This window comes from Macaca nemestrina, chromosome 16 (genome assembly GCF_043159975.1).
Source record: "Macaca nemestrina isolate mMacNem1 chromosome 16, mMacNem.hap1, whole genome shotgun sequence".
NCBI classification, from domain to species: Eukaryota; Metazoa; Chordata; class Mammalia; order Primates; family Cercopithecidae; genus Macaca; species Macaca nemestrina.
The window spans coordinates 92,025,025-92,044,863 of record NC_092140.1 but is presented as its reverse complement, the minus strand read 5'-3'; the positions used below and the strand labels follow the sequence as shown (position 1 = coordinate 92,044,863).

Genomic DNA, 19,839 nt, shown 5'->3' with positions numbered 1-19,839 from the left:
TCTGTTGTGTGTCCTTTGAATTTACGGTGGTTTCTATCGAGTATTAAAAACTAAAGATACTATGTCGTTAAATGTCTTTTGAGTTTTTCCTCATCTTGCTTCTAAAGCCAAAGTGGTAGAAAAATCTGCATATTCTTTAATACTTTTAAACATATTTTCCATCATTTAAGTTACAGATATAAGTGTTGGAAATCCAGAATCTAATCTGACATCACAAAATATGATCCCTTCTCTCCATCTCAGATGGTTTAGGGTCACATTTAAGTACACATTTAGTTCTATTTGTCTGGTTAACTGTTTGGATGTTCTGAGAGGCAAAGCTATTTTATTTGTCAGAAAAGGAAAAGAAAGAGTATGAAATCCTTGACCTAGCCTCTTCATTCTGCTTCTATACACATTGAATGACAGGGATTTATCACAGTCAAACTTCGCATGTAAGAATAAGAATGACTTGCATTTCAAGACTGTGCACAGATACATAATGGTAAATACATCGAAACTCATGCTTTTTAAGAGGTTAAACTGTCTATTTGTACTATTATTAGTAGGTTAAAATAACATTAATATCTGGAGAAACAGGAAGGAGAAGCTTTTTTAATCACATGAGTAACAACAGTAAAAATTCCTCAGCTTTGGATCTCGTGGTTACTGCCCTCTCAATGATGTATATAAGGTTGACTGTGTTGGCAGTATTAAAATGAATACTCCTATATGAACCTGAAATTTTCATATAAATATTGAACATACAGAACTACAATAATAAAAAAATACAATTATAACATTTATTATTGTGATTTTCTTATTCAAATAATTTATGAATACCAGAAATTAGGCAATTTCTGTTGTTTTAATTTTCACTGACCTACATTTTTACCTTTAATATATACACACATACACACGACTGTGCTAAAATTTTGGTTGCAGGACTTATAAAATTTCAACTTGACCCAATTCTTCTACTCATGAAGGCAGAGTCTAAATCAGAATAGATAGAGCACGAGATGTAACTATGGTCAATGTCCTTAGCAAGAGAAGGGAACAATGGCCTGGATAATAAAATAAAGCATGTAATGCCCTCAATTGTGTCAGGTTGAATAGAGATGACAGCTGTCAGAATGAAATAGGTGAGTGGGCAGGATGTGTGCCAGCCCTGTGGTCCCTGCTCTGGGCTGAATATCCTCCTCTTGAATGCATTTTGAACACATCCAAGTTAAAATTTCTACACTGTTGCTCCTTCTTTCTGTTTCACTTTTTTTGCAATTCCGTCTTCCACATACCCTGCACAGATAGAGAGAGAGAGAGAGAGAGAGAGAGAGAGAGAGAGAGAGAGTTGCCCCCTGCTGCTCCCAACAACTTTTGATTGCCTGCTCAAGGGACATCAGAAGCTCACACCACCCAGGGGTGTCCTACTAGGGGAAAGGCAGAGTGAACCGTGGCTTTTGCTCTCATAAAAAGCATGCATGGAAAATTGTGGGGAAAAGGTGATTACATTTCCTTCCAGTCACAGCTTACAAGGCAAACTATGAAAAATGGGTAGGGCCGCAGGTTTTCTAAATGCACACAGACATATTCTTGCCTTCTGGGACTGTGGTCTGCATTTCAGCCAGTTGTCTATTAGTGCCCAGCCTGGAACCTCTCATGTCTTTCTGGAGTTAAGCCCTGAGGCTGCTTAGATTCACTTTTTTCCCTCCTCATGACTGTAGAAGTCAGTCTGCTTTCTTTTCACTTTTTAACTGACACTGGGCACTGCTAAACACACACACACACACACACACACCCCAGACAAGTTATGTGAAGGGCTAAAGTCTCTGCAGCTTCCTCTCTCTTTACAGTGTCAAAGATGAGCACAGGAACCCTTTCTGTTTTCAAACTTTTACTCTGATCACTTTGGAAAAACAATTATTGAGAAATCAATAATGCCACAGACTCATACAACATGTTTATCTTCTTAGTCCCCAGGCTGTCGATCCTACCTCTGTTTCGTGGCAAGACCTGGAAGGCCAGGTCAATTCCATCTATGTATCCTTCTTTTAGATAAAGCTATCCCTGCTTCCAAGATTTTCTTCTAAGAGCTTCCCTTATTTTTTTTAGGCAAAATAACACCCACGCAGGAAACAAACTTTTGGATGTCTTATACTTTCCTTGCTCTAACTTGGCAAGGAGAAAGGGTCACCAGATTAAATAATAGTGTAATTTAAAAAAATATTCTTTGGTATATATCCCTTTGAGGCGTATCTTAGATAGCTGCATATTCTGGAGAAAAGAGAAAAATCACCTCGGCAAATTCAGGAATGTCCTGAGAGAAGACATGCTCTGTGTTCATAATTGGACCCAAGAAACTACCTAATTGGGGTAAAGGAGACCTGAAGGTAACACTCACAGTTTCTGATGTGGTCAGGCCATGGGAGTGGAGTTGGGCGGGGGGCTCTAGCTTCTTGGCACAGTTGCAAGCAGACAAGGAGGGCGATTTGCCTCCAAGATCATCCTCCTAAGGAAGGTCCCCCCTACCCAAGGGAGGAGCCATCTCTGGGGGAGGTTGGGAGTCATCAAGGCTGATATGCTGGGGGGTGGTTTGATCAACAGTCTCATCGTGACAGTCTGGTTTAGAATATAAACCCACCTTCTGATTCTACCACCCATCTATTTATGTCAAGGAGTCATGTCTCTCACCAACTTGGAGGACAGATTACAGGGCATCCTGAGAATCCAGAAGGATTGATGTCTGTCTTTGGTATTTCCTTGCCATTTTCTCCCCCATCTTTCCCTTATTCAATTCTTATTATGAAGGGCATATAAAAACTTTACTTTAAAAGGTTCATGGGTCATTTAATAATAAAAGTGAATAACATCTGACCGGGCGCAGCGGCTCACACCTGTAATCTCAGCACTTTGGGAGACCGAGGCGGGTGGATCACCTGAGGTCAGGAGTTCAAGACCAGCCTGGCCAACATAGGGAAACCCTGTCTCTACAAAAATACAAAAATTAACCGGGCATGATGGCACGTGCCTGTAATCCCAGCTACTCAGGAAGCTGAGGCGGGAGAATTGCTTGAATCTGGGAGGTGGAGGCTGTAGTGAGCCAAGATCATGCCATTGTACCCCAGCCTGGGTGACAGAGCGAGATACTATCTCAAAAAAAAAAAAAAAAAGAGAGAGAGAGAGAAAGAAAGAACGTGCATAATATCTAACATTTATTGAGCAACTACTATATGTCAGGTGTTATCTGTTTTACAGATATTATTGTGTCACATCATTCTCAAAAAACCTTAAGAGGTAGTTGCTATTATTATTCCAATTTATAGATGAGCCGAGCTGAGAATTTATAGATGAGATGAGCTTGGAATTCATATATGAGATGAGGAATGTTCCTCCTCTCCTCAATTACTTCATTCCTTCATTCAGATATCAAACATAGATTAAGTATCTACAATGCATAAGGCCATGACCTAAACAGTAGAGCAACAGAGATAAAAGACACAGTCTCTACCCAGAGGTAGCTTGCAGTCTAATGGGAGTTCACTGAAAAATAAATTTTACAATGTTGAATTCAATGAGATAGATGAAAGGGTACATAAGGTGCTATGATAAGAAGGAGGAGGCACACCCAGCCAAGAGGAGCGTAGGACCTAGTATCGGGTGGGAAGGGAGGTGGTGGGGAGTCAAGGATGGTTTCTCAGGGAAGGTGATTAAGGTTGAGCTGAGTCTTACAAAACAAAGAAGTGCCAGGCATTGGGAATCTGGGCCAAGGGATGAGTGACAAGCTGAAGAGATGAACTGGGAACCACATCATGAGAGACAGGTGTTATCGAGCTGAGAAACTGCGGTTTTATCCTAAAATTAATGGTAAGATGCAAAGCGATTTTATATTGTAAAAGATATATAACATAAATTGTACCATTTTAACCACATTTAAACATACAGTTCAGTGGTATTAAGTACATTCACATTACTGTGCAACCGACATCACTATCCATCTCCAGAGCTTTTTCACCTTTCCCAGTGGAACTCTGTGCCCATTAAAAAATAACTCCCTATTCTCGTGCTTCTCAGTTCCTGGCAAACAACATTCTACTCTCTGTCTTTACAAATGTGACCACTCTAGGAACCTCATATAACTGAAATTATAAAGTATGTATCCTTTTGTGAGTGACTTATTCACTTAGCATAACGTCCTGAAGCTTCATCCTTATTGCAGCATGCGTCTGGATTTCCTTCCCTTTTAAGGCTAAATAACATGCTTTTTTTTTTTTTTTTTTTTTTTTTTTTGTATTTTTGGTAGAAACAGGGTTTCACCATCTTGGCCAGGCTAGTCTCAAATTCCTGACCTCAAGTGATCAACCCGCCTCGGCCTCCCAGCATGCTGGGATTACAGGCATGAAGGCTGAATAATATTCTATTGCAAGCACACACTACAATTTGTTCATCCATTCATTTGTCAATGGATGCTTGGGTTACTTCCACCTGTTAACTACTGTGAGTAATGCCTCTAGGAACATGGCTGTACAAATACCAATTTGAGTCCCTACTTTCAATTCTTTTGGATATATACCCAGAAGTAAAATTGCTGAATTACATGGTCATTCTGTGAATTTTTTTGAGGAACCACCATACTGTTTTCCACAGCTGCTGCATCATTTCACATTCCCAACACCAATGCACAAAGGTTCCAGTTTCTCCATATCCTTGCCAATACTTGTTATTTTCTGTCTTTTTGTTTTTTTAATAGTAGCCATCCTAATGGGTATAAGGTAATATCTCATTGTAGTTTTAATTTGCATTTCCCTAATGGTAAGTGATGATGAACATCCTTTCATGTGCTTATTTGCCATTTGTGCATCTTCTTTGAAGAAATATCTATTCAAGTCTTTTGCCCATCTGAAGTGATTTTAAATAAGGGGTGATATAATCTGATTTGTATTTCAGAAAGAGAAGTGCAGAAAGGATTGTGGTTCAGAGGTTGCCCAGGATGGACAGGGGAAACTGGAGTCTCACTGGTGATCAGGATGGTGAGGAGAGGGTGCAGCTAGGATGTGTGGAGGGGCAGGATTCACAAGCTTGGCAATGTGGGAAGTGGAGAGGGGGAAGGTTGAAGGTTCTGTCCTGCCAGTGCTGGTCTCCGGGCAGCAGGCAGGGGTGCTGTCTCTGCACAAACTTTGTCCCCTTCTGTGTGGCATGAAGTCAGAGCCTCTCCAGTCTTCCCCTACTTCTACCCCTGGGTATTCTAAGGTCTTCCTCCCTTTCATTCCTAGCAGATTTCTCATCTGTTTCCCCTTCCTCTTTCTCTTTACCTGGTCATGAATTCATGTCCTCACCTGGCCACAGATCTGCTGTTTCTGGATATCCCTGTCTGTATCACCATCCTATAGCTCTCCCAACCTGTGATTACCTCTTTTCTCATTGTTCAAGGAAAATCTGGCCCTAATGTGGTTCTAGACAAAGAAGTGGAGAAAGCAGAAAACCCACAGACCTGAGGCCACAATTAGGAGAAGATGAGAAAACAGGCATTTCGGTGTCTTTCCTTTGACTTCATGTAGCTCAATGCCCTCTCCTTCAATGAATTAATAAACATTTCTCACGTTACTGTAATTGTTGACTTATTTATCTATTTCTCAAGAAGTTTTAAATGGCATATATATTTTTTCATATATAATGTATATATTACGTATTTGCTGTGTGTGTGTGTGTGTGTGTGTGTGTGTGTGTGTGTGTACGTGCCAAAGAATGATCAAATGCAGACTAACCCACTCAGGGCCAAAATTTATACTTAAACTATGAGACAGAAAAGATTTTGTACTTCTTGCTAACAAGTGCCTTTTAATTTTCCAAAAGGCAACTTTTAGCAAATATTGTAATAAATACAACCAAGAAATCAAAGACATAAAATAAATAGTGAGAAAAATGTAATGAGGATGGCTCAGGCTTTGTGGTAATTAACACTAAGAAACAGTGTTACAACCCCATTAATGTATCTAGCTATAGGGGAACAGCACTAAATATATACTAAAATGACTCTCTGTCACTTTTTAAACCCTTTTGATTATTATTAGGTGGGGTCAAGAAAGTCATAAAGGAGAAGTATTTTATTAGGAAATTATCCATTCCATATGACGTGGTATTATCATGAAATCAGCAAGTCTTCGTTGGCAATTAAAATTTCATTATCGGAAGAAAAGTAGAACTAATAATTTTGGTTTTTCATAAAGGTTTTAGCTGAGCAAGTTTTCTTCTTCTTCTTTTTTTGGATATAGCTTTACTACAGAACAGTAAAATACATTGCCAAGTTTACTTACTTGTCAATAAAAAGTGAGTTTACTTACTCATCAATAAAAAGCAAGTTTTGAAAGTAGAGTTTTTGTAGACTTGAACTTAAAAGTTGTATCCCCAACTCTTATCCCTGGGAAATGATCTAGCATCCAAGTATGAGGAAATAACCTTTTGAGTAAGAAGTGACAAGGTGTTATGCTACGATTCTGGAAAACATAAACACTGCTCTCAGAAAACAGAATGTGTTCTTTCCAGCAAATAAAGTTGCAGGCTGGTAGATGACAGTTTATGGGAAAAAAGAGTTGTTTCAAACCCTCCAGCAGGATTTTACACTGAATAAGTGCCTTAAATAAAAATCACATCTGTGACATACAATGTCACATAATGAACAATGGACAAGTCTTTTTCGCATGCAGTTAAATCAATAATAATAGGCAATGCTGAAGTTGTATGTTTTAACCTTTGGTGACAAACTTATCTCTGTCTTATCCTCAGTTTTACCAAAAGTTGATTTGGTTTTTTTGTTTTCAGAAGCCAATTTTGCTGCTACTTTTAAGAAAGAAAAATATATTACATGGTTAGTTTGGAATTAGGACAAGTGACAGTCCCAAGTCCCTGTTTGTGATGTACCAGTGAGTGCTAAAATAACCATCAGTGCAGTACTACTTATTACAATCACTGATTTTGAAAAAGAAAAGCCTAAAATCATTATCTTTTTTAAAAGTGGTAAAATGACAATAGGAAATGGAGAAGTGATGTGAACAGTGATTCACAGGAGAAATATAAATGATCAAGCATATGAAGAAAATATTCAACCTCTCAGTAGTAAAATAAATATATTCTAATATAATAATATGACAGCATGTTGTACATTTTTGACTCTTAGATTAGTAGATATGGCAAAAAATGATAATGTCTGGGTTTGGCAAGGTTGTTGGGAATGTACAACAATTATTATAAACTTTTTGGAAAGAAATTTGATATGTATAGCAAGAGTCTACTTGTAATCCAAAATGTATCCACTTCAGTCTCACAAAGCCTTTCCTAGGAAGCCAGTCTAAAGAAATAGAAAATTCAGCTGGGTGCGGTGGCTCACACCTGTAATCCCAAAACTTTGAGAGGCTGAGGGGGTGGATCACTTGAGGTCAGAAGTTCGAGACCAGTGTGGCCAACATGGTGAAACCCTGTTTTCACTAAAAATACAAAATTAGCCAGGCGTGTGGTGCATACCTGTAACTCCAGCTACTCAGGAGACTGAGGCAGGAGAATTGTTTGAACCCGGGAGGCGGAGTTGCAGTGAGCTGATATTGTACCATTGTGCTCCAGCCTAGGCAACAGAGGGAGACTCAGTCTCAAAAATAAAATAAAATAAAATAAAATATAAAATAGAGAAATAGAAAATTGGACAAAAATTATGTACTAATAACATAAACAATCAGGTTATAAAAAATGGAAATAGTCAAAATGTTCAACAATAATGGAAAAGTAAACTGTGATTATGCATACTATGGAATATCATTTCACTATTAAAAATGTGTGTTAATAAAATAGGGAAATCCCCATGCCACAGTGTTAGATGAAACAAAAAGGATATAAAATTAACATAACCTGATTCTTGTTTTGTAAAAAGAAAGACATATTCCTATGTATGTAAAAACAATCCTAAGTTAATAAAAATTAAAGTTATTATGCATTTGCAGAGATAAGAAAAATAATGGAAAAATACATTAGAATTGTAATCATAGTTACCTCTTTCTATAGAGATAAACAAAAAGGAATCAGAAATAAATACATCAAAATTAAATCAAAGGTCATTGTAACTTATTTTTGCACGTTTCTCTGTTTTCCAATGTTGCCGTAGTGAGCAACGTATCTATTAATATGTATTTGGTTGCTGCTCAACTCAACTAACTTAAAAACAAAGGAAATATATTGGGTTTTAGCTCCCAATTTCTGGGATAAACTTTGTCTCAAGAGTGGCTAAAAAAAGAGGCTCAGTAGAGTTTATCAGAATTCTGTTTCTCTTCTCCTAAGTTGCACTTTCTGGGTTGACTCCTCACAAAGGCTCTCCATTGAGACTTGCAGTTCTAGGGGCTATGTATTTCCAGAATCAAGGCCACATGCATAGCAAAATTCCTAAGATACATTCTGAGGGGTCTGCCTTGAGTCATGGGCTCAAAATGAACCAAGTGCATGGCAGGGGAATGCTAAGCATTAATTCACTTCCATCAAGCATTATGTTCTCCCCTGTGGACCTCCACCCAGGCCAAGTTTAATAAACATTAGGGAGAGACATATTTCCAAATAAATATCCAAGCTATTTTCGAGGAGAGCTGTAAACACACATGCTCCATACAAATACACACTATTTCTTTAATTAAGAAATAGATTTAGGCCGGGCGTGGTGGCTCACACCTGTATCCCCTGCACTTTGTAAGGCAGGTAGACAGATGGCTTGAGGCCAGGAGTTCCAGACCAGCCTGGGCAACATAGAAAGATGGACTTCACCTCTACAAAATAAAAATAAAAACAATTAGCCAGGCATGGAGGTGCACCAGTAGTCCCAGCTACCCAGAGGCTGAGGCTCAGAGGCTGAGGTGGGGGGATCCTTTGAACCCAGAAGTTTGAGGATACAGTGACTTAGCATCGCACTCCTGCACTCCAAAAGATAAAATGAAAGAAATAGATTTAACTTAATTCTTTTCAAAACCAGTGCTCCTACTCCTCCCCATTAACCCCTAATCCGTTCTTCTTTCTCACCAGTGACATTTATTCATCTGTCAACAACCTCACATGGATAGAACTGCTCAGTTTTCCAATGGCAAATGGAAATGGCTCATACACTTTAGGACTGCAAGTGATACTTCTCATGAATATTTAGAAAGAGAGACAAGGTGAAAATAATGTTTCCTCTTAGAATTCAAAGTAAAACTTTGACTGACTGAAATAAAAACTGCTTTTATCAATACCTCACTCTGGTTTTTTTGTCTTCAACTGATAGGTTAGGCCACTTACACAAAATGATTCTATTATATCAAATTATTGTTTTGAAGCATCATTAGAGAGACAGAGAGAGAGACAAAGAGAGGGAGAATGACTCCAGGCTGTTAGTTTTATCTTGCCTAATACTACTCAGCTCTGTGACAATTTCGTATTGTAACTTTTACTGGGTTGAATGTTGGAAATTATTTCAAATATATTCCCCTAACTTATTCAATATCTGTGCGTTTTTCAGTAGTAAGAACTTTTAAAATGAAATGTGAATGTTTAAGCCTTCCTTCAGTTATCTAGGTGAGTGATTTTGATGAGTACAAGCTTACTCTGCCCCATGCAGGTAATTTATTCTTGAAAAATCACTTGTTAAGTGAATTCTCATAAGTAAAAAACATCACTACCATTAACTTTTATGAACATGGATTTATGCTAAGACAACACCAAAGCCCATTAAAGTTGGCTCAATTACTTCAACAGACATATTAGTTAAACAACCTAACAAAGTCTTTTCTCTTTATTAATTACGCCATAATATTGCTATTCACCTACTCTCATTAAGTTCTTGTGGCGCTATTATGCAATACATATTAAAGATTATTCTTACAAATAAAACATGTTGAATACTCAATGGTATATAGTTCAATCTTTATTGCAGAACAACCACAACAGAAAGACCAGAAATCTCACTGAAAACAAGAACAAGTTATTTCACACTCACCAAATAACTTGACATCCTTAGGGCATCAGATGATCTCTGCTGTAAACCACAAAACTCTAGGCCACTGAGGCAATGTAACCCATTGCAGTCCATTAAGAACTGTGAGCAAGGCTGCACGGTGCTACTGGTCTGTCCAGGTTCAGCTGCCTGTGTGAAATCCAAAATCCAAATCTGTCCTCAGAAATGCTAAGAAATGTCTCACAAGCCCAAGTTGGGGTATAGAACAAAACCAGGAAAAAAATCAAATTCATGTCATTCTACCTGATATCACATACCCAATTCCTCAATCTGAGTTTTAGATTGTTTATATGATAATCACACTAAACGATTAATGTCCTGTGTGCCTTTGGAAACAGTATCTTTTAAAGGTTTCATTTGCCTGAACTAGTTGAAGATATTTGTTTTCAGTGACTCAACAGAGAATCTCAGTTTCCCACCCTATTCTAGAACCATCACCCTATCTGAGGAATTCGTCAAACTTGAATGGCTGTGTGGGTGACTGCGTGGCAGCTGCCAAAAGTATTGTTGCCCCAAGCACCTACTTTCATTACAACCAATGACAGAAAACAACTGTGTTCTAGGGATCTTTTATGCCATCTGTATCTTCCCATTTATTTCTTCATAACTGCAAGTTGGTTGTCAATTCTTTGTCTGGATTTATTTCTAAGGATAGTATCCTGAGAAAACACAGCCCAAGGACAAAGAACAACTCCAAAATTACAGGATGACCAACAACACCTGAATCTTTTTTCCCTTTTAAAAGAATCATGAACACAGGAAATGAGCTTTAGCCTTTATTTTTGCCTTGTCTTGAGAGACATTCAATAAGGAACTGAAAATGAAGTACGCTTCAAACTTTAAAGGCAATGATGAAATGGAAAGAAGAGGGTCCTTCAAAACTGTAGAAGCAACTTCAACCAGACTAATACTATTTCAAAGAAATGGGCCATAATAGCATCAACTGCTCCATGTTTTGTTCATTCCATCTACAGTACATCAACAGGCTTTTTCCAAAAGTGTATGGACAAAATACTTGAGTTGAGATCTGTAGCCTGAACCTAGATGGTATCTACATGTTGTCATGGTAACTCACAGGGTGCCATCTTTAAAAGCATTGAACTCAGGAAAAATACACACTGAGAAATTTTAGCCCTAAAAGCTGTTTCCCAAAATTATCCATTATCCTATGTATCTTTGTCTGCTTAGAGCCTTGCTGTAATTTTTATTTTCATTCCAAAGCTCAAGAAACACTGAAACAAGTGAAAAATTTGTTGAAGTCCTTTATTATAGAATTTTCATAAGTTTTATGCTAGCTTTTAAACTGATGAACATTGCTCCTCTACCCCATAAATGTTTTTTCCTTTATACTGACTTTTTATTTTATTTTATTTTATTTTTTTGAGACAGAGTCTCACTCTGTTGCCCAGGCTAAAGTGCAGTGGTGCAATCTTGGCTCACTGCAAGCTCCGCCTCCCGGGTTCACGCCATTCTCCTGCCTCAGCCTCCCGAGTAGCTGGGACTACAGGCGCCCGCCACCACACCCGGCTAATTTTTTTTTTTTTTTTTTTTTTTTTGTATTTTTGGTAGAGACGGGGTTCACTGTGTTAGCCAGGATAGTCTTGATCTCCTGACCTTGTGATCTGCCCACCTTGGCCTCCCAAAGTGCTGGGATTACAGGCGTGAGCCACTGCACCCGGCCCTATACTGACTTTTTAAATGTAAACATTCCCCTTTTATCCATAGACACAATTTTTATTCTTATTCTCTTTATATTGGTCTGTAGCCAATGTTAAGGTGAAGGGCTTCTCCCTTACTTTGAAACTCCAAGATCCAGCTGTCAATCTATGTGCCAATATTTTGGAGAAATAATGACCTTCCCTCCTCCCTTGTAGCACTTATTTTTGCATGTCAGTCATGTAGGACTTAGAAAATTAAACCCTGGATCTTCCTTCATCTTCTCATTACCATCCGCTCCCTTTCAGCTCTATCATAAACTATTAGAAGACAGTGAGGGTGCATTATGACTTTTCATAGCTCTAGAATTAGCAGTACTCCACACACACGGGCACAATAAATATTTTATGACATAGAACCCAAATTTAAAGATAAATGGACTTTGGAAATGATCAAATCTACTCCATTTTTGTAAATGAAGAAAGAGAAACAAGGAGAGATAAAGTATCCAGCCCAGGGTCATGTCCAATTAAAAACATTATTTTGAGGTCAGCAAAGAGGATGCCAGTCCCTTTTCTGCTAGTAGTACCTGGCAAAGAAGTAAAACAGAGATTCTGCATTCACAAAACCAAGTAGCTAATAGCCATTCCTGGTTTACATACCACATTAGATAGGTTGTTGTTTTGAGGTTCAAATTAACCAATATGCTGTACCTGAGAGAGTGTGTTAAGTATCATCCAAATATAAAGTATTAACAGGAAGAGTTTTTTTTTTTTTTTTTTTTTTTTTTTTAAGCCCACGGGAAAAGCTGAATGGAAAAAATAAAAGAAATAAAAAATGTATTGGTAATAGTGAACATTATCTTGTTTTGACTTACAGGCAATATCATACCAGAAAAATGGCTGCATTTGGAAAATGAATAGCTGGAGAAAATTCTAATGAATAAGCCCAAGGCCTCCAGAAATGAGGATGAAAATAACCAGCATAAGGTAATGGCTAATCAGAAATCTAGCCTAGACACAGGGTATTACAGTTCAGATTCTCTTCCTTCTCTGAATTTCTTTGTAGTTAAGCTTTCATGGGAAACTCTGGCTGGGGAGAGTCCATGTGTGTATGTGCCAGGAAGATCCTTGTGTTCTATCAGTTCATCTGTGTCTGCAGCAGAGGCAACGGAAGGAAATGACCAAAGGGAGAGCAATACAGGCAATTAGGGATGAACCTAATACAATATGCACGGTGACTACATTGATTTGTTGTGTGTGTGTGTGTGTGTGTGATTTAAATTCCTGATATAGTTATTAAAAAGGAAATTGACTAATAACAGCTTATAGGTATTCAAGATCCTCACAAATTACAAAGCTTACATTTTTCCAGTGAATACTCTCTACACGGCTCAGAGGTTAGAACAGGTGTTCTCATTCCTATTTACTGATGAGCCTTGGACTAGTCAGGTGATTTGTACAAAGTTAAATGCCAGGGAGCTCTGATTCCAAATTCAGGGCCTAGAGATTTTAGAGGAAGGCTATGCTTTGCTTTACTTTTGTGGGCTGCTTTTAAGACTATGTCACTTACCTGAAGGCTGTTTCATGAAGAATGGGCAGATGTAAGAAAGGAAATAAAATAGCTATTTTATAACCAGGCAATAGGAGTGGTTGAATGGATTTTTGGCTTGAAATGATAATTGGATCAAAGGAACAATACCATATGTGTCTTCTATTACCTTAAAAAATCATACCTAATTAGTGAGAGTTTCTGCAAAGGAGATGAAAGAAGAAAGAAAGAGAGAAAGGAAGGAAGGAAGGAAGGAAAGAAAGAAGAAAGAAAGAAAGAAAGAAAGAAAGAAAGAAAGAAAGAAAGAAAGAAAGAAAGAAAGAAAGAAAGAAAGAAAGAAAGAAAGAAAGAAAGAAAGAAAGAAAGAAAGAAAAGAAAGAAAGAAAGAGAAAGAAAGAAAGAAAGAAAGAAAGAAAAAGAAGGAAAGAAGGAAAGAAAGAAAGAAAAAACATATCATGTTTCGGCACCGCAGCACTGTACTAAAGCATTATCTTCTTTAATCCTCAAAACAAAACTATTAGGTGAATATGATAACTTCCCTCTTATTAATGAAGAAATTGAAACTTCAAGTAGTTAAACTCATCGCAGATTGAGACTTCAGCCAGATATTGTCTGCCTACAAAGGCTATGTTTTAGTTGTTTTAATGTCGAATATATATTGTCCCCTGGTAGGAAGCAGAGAGGCAAACAGTGAACATCTTAACAGATCAAGAAGCTGAGAATGTTCAAGGGGCACATCACTACTTCATAGTGGGGAACAAAAAACAGTCCTCATTCCAGAATGGCCTTCAGATAAGAGAAATGAAGGTTCATTCTAAGACCCCCAGCCTTTGTCCCTGCCTGCATTGATAGAGAGGGGTCTTTTCAATGGCCAACTTGCAAACAATGGGATATTTCAGGTATTAGTCAAAAAGCCTGGGATTCAGTGGGGTTTCCTGTGTTGGCATGGCTGGCTCAGAGTCTGGATCTGGAAAAGGAGTTTTAATCCGTTTCTACAGGGGAGAGATACTCTTGGTGTATCCATGCTTCTTGAGGCTACATCTCTCCTCAGAAGATCTGACTCATACAACTAACTGCCTCCATGAACTCTTCACACACATGTATCAAAGGAATCTCAACAATGTTATGTCCAAAATCAATTCCATGACCTTCTCAAAACACCTGATTCTCTTCCCGTGTTCCCCTTCTCAATGAATGGAAGTACATCGTCCCATACTCACAAGCCAGAGATGCAGAATTCATAACTGGTAACTTATTTTTCCTCACTCATGTCAAATGCATCATCGAGGCCATTTTTCTTCTTCTTTCTCTGCACCACAACCCTCTTGATCCAAGCAATCTCCATCTCCCACCTAGACTCTGGCCTTCTCAATGTTCTACCTATACCCATTCTCAAAGCCAAGGAAGGTCAAGTGATACCTCAGCTTAAAGCTCTTCCTCCACTGTCCATTGCTCTCTGTAAAATGCATAACTGCTTCATGAGGTGTAAAAGGCCCTACTTTGTCACTACCTTCCCTCAACACAAACCTTCAACCTCATCTGCACCATGCCACATGGGTCTCTCCATTTGCCTCCTACCCCTTAAACTTCTATCTCACGGATTTTCCACAAGCTATTTCTTCTACAAAGATGATCTTCTGTCCCTCCTATGACTTGTCAACACCTAGTTATTCTTCAAATCTCAATGGTCCCTTCCCTGACTTCCTTAGCTAAATCAAATACCCTTATTACGGGCTTTCTTAACACTGTGTAGCTATTTGCCAGTCCCAATTAAATACAGGAATACCTCTGAGATACTACAGTTCAGTTCCAGATAACTGAAATAAAGCAAGTATTATAATAAAGTGAGTCACACACATTTTTTGGTTTTCTAGTGCATGTAAGAGTTGTGTTTACACTATTCTGTAGTCTACAAAGTGTGCAATAGCGTTATGACTAACAAAAAACAATTTACATATAATTTAAAAAGACTTCATTGCTTAAAAATACTAACAATTGTCTAAGCCTTTAGTAAGGGTTTTGTTTCGTTTTGTTTTTTGCTTGTAGAGGGTCTTGCCTAAATTTTGATGGCTACTGATGGATCAGTGTGGTAGGTGCTGAAGGCTGAGGTGGTCATGGCTAATTCTTAAAATAAGGCAACAGTGAAGTTGGCTATATCAATTGACTCTTCCTTTCATTAAAAATTTCTCTGTAGTATGTGATGCTGTTTGATAGCATTTTACCCACAGTAGAAATTCTTTCAAGGTTAGAGTCAGTCTTTTCCAACCCTGCTGCTGCTTTATCAATTAAATTTATAGTCATATTCAAAATCCTTTATTGTCATTTCAACAATGTTCATGGCATCATCACCAGGAGTAGATTTCATTTTAAGAAACCACTTTTTCGCTCTTCCATAGAGGCAATTCTTAATCCATTAAAGTTTTATTGTGAGATTGTGGTAATTCAGTTACAACTTCAAGCTCCACTTCTAATTCTATTTCTCTTGCAATTTCCACCACAACTGTAGTTACTTGCTCCATAATTCTTCCAGTAGAAGGCTGTTCCATCCACATTGAAAATCTTTTGTATAGTGTAGCCATCATCATCAACTATCTTGGCTAAATGCTCTGGATAAGGTGCTGCAGCTTCTCCATCAACGCTTGCTGCTTCACCTTGCACTTTTTTCGTTTGGAGACGGCTTCTTTCCATAAACCTCGTGAGCCAAACTCTGCTGGTTTCAGACTTCTCTTTTGTAGCCTCTTCACCTTTATCAGCCTTCAAAGAATTGAAGAGAGTCAAACCCTTGCTCTAGATTAGGCTTTGGCTTAAATGAATGTTGTGGCTGGTTTGATCGTCTGTCTAGACCACTAAAACTTTCTTCACATCAGCAATAAAGCTGCTTCACTTTTTTATAATCCATATTTCATAGGAGTGGCACTTTTAATTTCCTCTGCATTCACAACTTAGCTGTTTGGTGCAAGTGTCCTAGCTTTTTGCCAATCTTGGGCTCAACATGCCTTTCTCACTAAGTTTAATAAGTTTTCACTTTTGATTTAAGGTGAGATACTTGAAACTCTTTCTCTCACTGGAAGACCTAGAGATCATTTTAAGGTTTTTAATTGACCTAATTTTAATATGATTGTGTCTCAGGGAATAGGGAGGTCTGAGGTGAGAAAGAGAGATGAGAGAATGACTGGTCAGTGGACGAGCCTGAACATACACATTTATTAATTTCACTATCTTACATGAGTTCAGTTTCTGGCACCCCAAAACAATTACAATAATAACATCAAAGAGTACTATACACATATCACCATAACAAATATAAAAATAATGAAAAAGTTTGAAATATTGTGAGAATTACCAAAATGTGACACAGAGACACAAAGGGAGTACATGCTGTGGAAAAATGACACCAATCAACTTGCTCAATGCACAACTGCCACAAATCTTCAATTTGTAAAAGATTTCATATCTGCAAAGTGCAACAAAAATGAAGCACAACAAAACAAGGTGTGCTTGTATTTATGTGTGTGTCCATTAGGTCAACATCTGTCTCCCCAACTAACTGATAAGCTACATGATGGTAGAGTCTGTGTCAACAATGTTCACCATTGTAACCCAAACATCTATTTGGTCCCTGGCCTATTGGGTGCTTGATAAATATTTCTTTAATATCTAACTAACTATCAACCAACCAACAGAATGACTGAGTGAATGAATAAATGAATGAAAGAAAGCATCCTATTCATTGATGTGTTAATTTTCTGTGTCTTGCTAGAATTCTAAAATATTAGAATCTTTATGTGGAGGCAAGCCTTGGCTCAAGTCCTTCCTCACCACTCGTCTTCTCATTGAGACCTACCCCTAACCATACTATTTAATGCTGCAGTCTCTTCATACCCCACCCACCAGCACTCCCTAAGACCCATGTCTACCTCTATTTTTTTCATTTGCCCCACCTCATAACACACTAGAGAATTGCTTATTTATCATTGTTCTAACTATGCTTTCTTAGTTTCCATATTTGTCTATTTGGCTTCCAGTCGCAGATCCAATTGTATTTACCATATTTTCTTATTTTCCATATTCTTGATGCTGTGGCATTTGCAGCCTTGCTAACTGGGGAAAGACTGTGCCTACCAGGGCTAATTGATTTTTAGAAATAGCAAAGGGCTCTCCAGATCCTGCCTTCATAGGTAAACCAGCCATTCCAAATTCCTAACAATCTCCTTCATCAAACTCACACACCAATCCAAAAATCTCCTTGCTCTAAATCAACATGTACCAGACAATAAGGAAGAAACCCTTTGCCCCAAAACCCACCAGAATCATTCGTACTAACCAATCCTAAAGCAATTCTGCATTCCAGAATGTCTTGCCTTTCTCACAAAAAACACAATAAAAACAGTAACTTTGCCACTCCTTTCTGCCTCGTGCTCCACACCAATACTTCCCAATGTGGCCCTTCATGGTGTGACATGCGCTCTCCTCTTGAAGGGCCACATTTTTTAAATCTTTGGAGACAGAGTTACAGTCTGTCAGCCAGGTTGGAGTGGAGTGATGTGATCACAGCTCACTGTAACCTGGACCTTGTGGGCTCAAGCAATTGTCCTGCCTCAGCCTGCTATATAGCTGGAGCTACAGGCATCCATTATCTTATGAAACTAATGTTTTGTTTTTAAATATTTTCTTGTAGAGATGGGGGTCTTGTCCAGGCTGTTCTCAAACTCCTGGGCTCAAGCCATCCTTCCATCTTGGCCTCCAAAAGTGCTGAGATAAAAGGTGTCAGCCACCATACCTGGCCATAAATTCTTATTTCAATGGCTTTAGCCTCTCCACATCATCATTCAGTCACCTCTATGTGTTAAAATACCATAAAATCCTACAGGTACAATTGAGGTAATCACATTATTGTTTATCCCCTGATGTCTTCCCATCCATCCACTATCAATGGAAAGCAAACTTCATAAGGGCAGGGACCCATATTTTGTTTTATTCCACTTCTGGGTAGCTAGAGCAGCGCCTGGCACGTAGAACTTTAATAAATACAAGTTGAGTGAATAAATAAGTGTTCCTGGTCTCAATTCTGGCACACTATCATTTCAGACCTTGAGATTGCCCTGAGACAGAAATTTTCTTACACCCCCATCATATCTCTAGGCCCTCTCTCACTATCTAGCATTTGGTTAAAAGCTCAGTGATTGTTTGGTCTGATTTTGTTAGTCTATAGCATTTTGTCTAAGTTTTGCTGGTCCCTAGAGCTCTCAGGCTAGCCCCTTGAGTTCTTGGGCTACCAAAAGCTTCTGTTCTCAGTGGCAAGGACTCCTATTTTTTGCATCTCTTAAGAGGTTCCCCAACCACAGAGTATATAAGGCATGACCAATGGAGAGCTGGGGACCTGGGTCCATTGCCTCCCCTCCATCCCTAACTATGGTGCCCTTGAGCAAGTAAATTGATCATCGTGGAAGCATTCAGTACTATCTTCATGAGTGTGAAGTGTAGGGAAGACAGATACACAGCCTTTAATGTCTTCAATATGGATTACATTAAGACTCAACTAGATGGCTTCTCAAGATCTCTGTGAAGTTTATGAGTTCACAGTCCATCTTATAGTCACCAAACATGATTTCAACTTTTCAGTCTCATTACTCTTCCCAGTTATCCTTCTGAATGATAAGGCAGAGTTCAGTACTTAATCTTTACTTTTGAGGGCTGTAGACATATGGCAAGCTGTGCAAAACTCATTATTGAGATGACATTGATTGAACTTCTATTTAGTTACTATGTTCTTAAAATATGTTTTAGAGCCCAAATTTTGTAAGTTCACTTTCTTCTCATGTGTGCAAATTTGGCCTTAGGATTTCTCATTTTTTCTTTGAGTCTAAGAAGATTTTTCTCTCATAATTGTAACTGGCATTATGGAGCACTACGTGTCTTGTCTTACGTATCCCTTACAATAGATAAGTCTAATTTTATGAATGAAGAATCAGAGCAGTTAAGTCATTTGCCCTGGGTTACACAGCTAGAAAACAATAAGATGGGTTCAAATCAAGGTAGTTTGTCTACATAGACTGTACCTAGCTACTTAGCTACACTGCCTTTATGGGTTGATTGAACTCAATAACTTAATTCTTACTGACTTGACCCCATTCTCTTCCTAATTGTGTATTTCACAAACAGTTTATGACACATGCTAAACTCTCTTGAGCCACATATTTTTGCTAGGGGAGTTTAATCATCATGCATTAGAAATAGAAGTGTGCAAAGGCTAAGGTGACCCTGAGGAAGTCAATGACAACAATAGGGTTAAAACTCACAGCCTTGGTTGTCCAGTTTTCTTATCAGTCCTTTGAGACTTCACACATTCTACCTGATTTTTCAATTTCATGGGAGTCGTCGGGAGCTGAAGGCAATGAAGGCATAATCAGGCTTCACTCCTGGGTAAAGGTAGCAGCTTAGATGGCAAATTACTTTATACAGACATTTTAGTACAGGTAGCAGCAGGCATGTTTGAAAATTCTAAGTCCTGCCCATTAGTATGCAGAAACGCCATCAGCTGCCGAAATCATTTTCTAATAAACCAGGTCTTCATTATGTCCCAATTGCCCAAAGTATGTTTGCCTTGTTAGACACAGATTTTTTAAAAGCAGTTCAGT

The 19,839-nt window shown here is 38.3% G+C and overlaps 1 protein-coding gene and 1 long non-coding RNA gene across 4 annotated transcripts in view; one reads left to right on the top strand and one right to left on the bottom strand.

The window, feature by feature from the left end:
• LOC105486013 (replication factor C subunit 3) overlaps positions 1-19,839 on the top strand; it is a 701,449-nt gene that overhangs the window by 606,397 nt on the left and 75,213 nt on the right. For all 3 annotated transcript variants that reach the window (XR_011615047.1, XR_011615048.1, XR_011615049.1), the window contains exon 9: positions 12,530-12,639. The gene's annotated coding sequence lies outside the window, so the exon portion shown is untranslated. The remainder of the gene's footprint in view (positions 1-12,529; positions 12,640-19,839) is intronic.
• The window catches only part of LOC105486011 (uncharacterized), a 261,312-nt gene that overhangs the window by 208,865 nt on the left and 32,608 nt on the right, over positions 1-19,839 (bottom strand). The gene's annotated exons all lie outside the window — the stretch shown is intronic.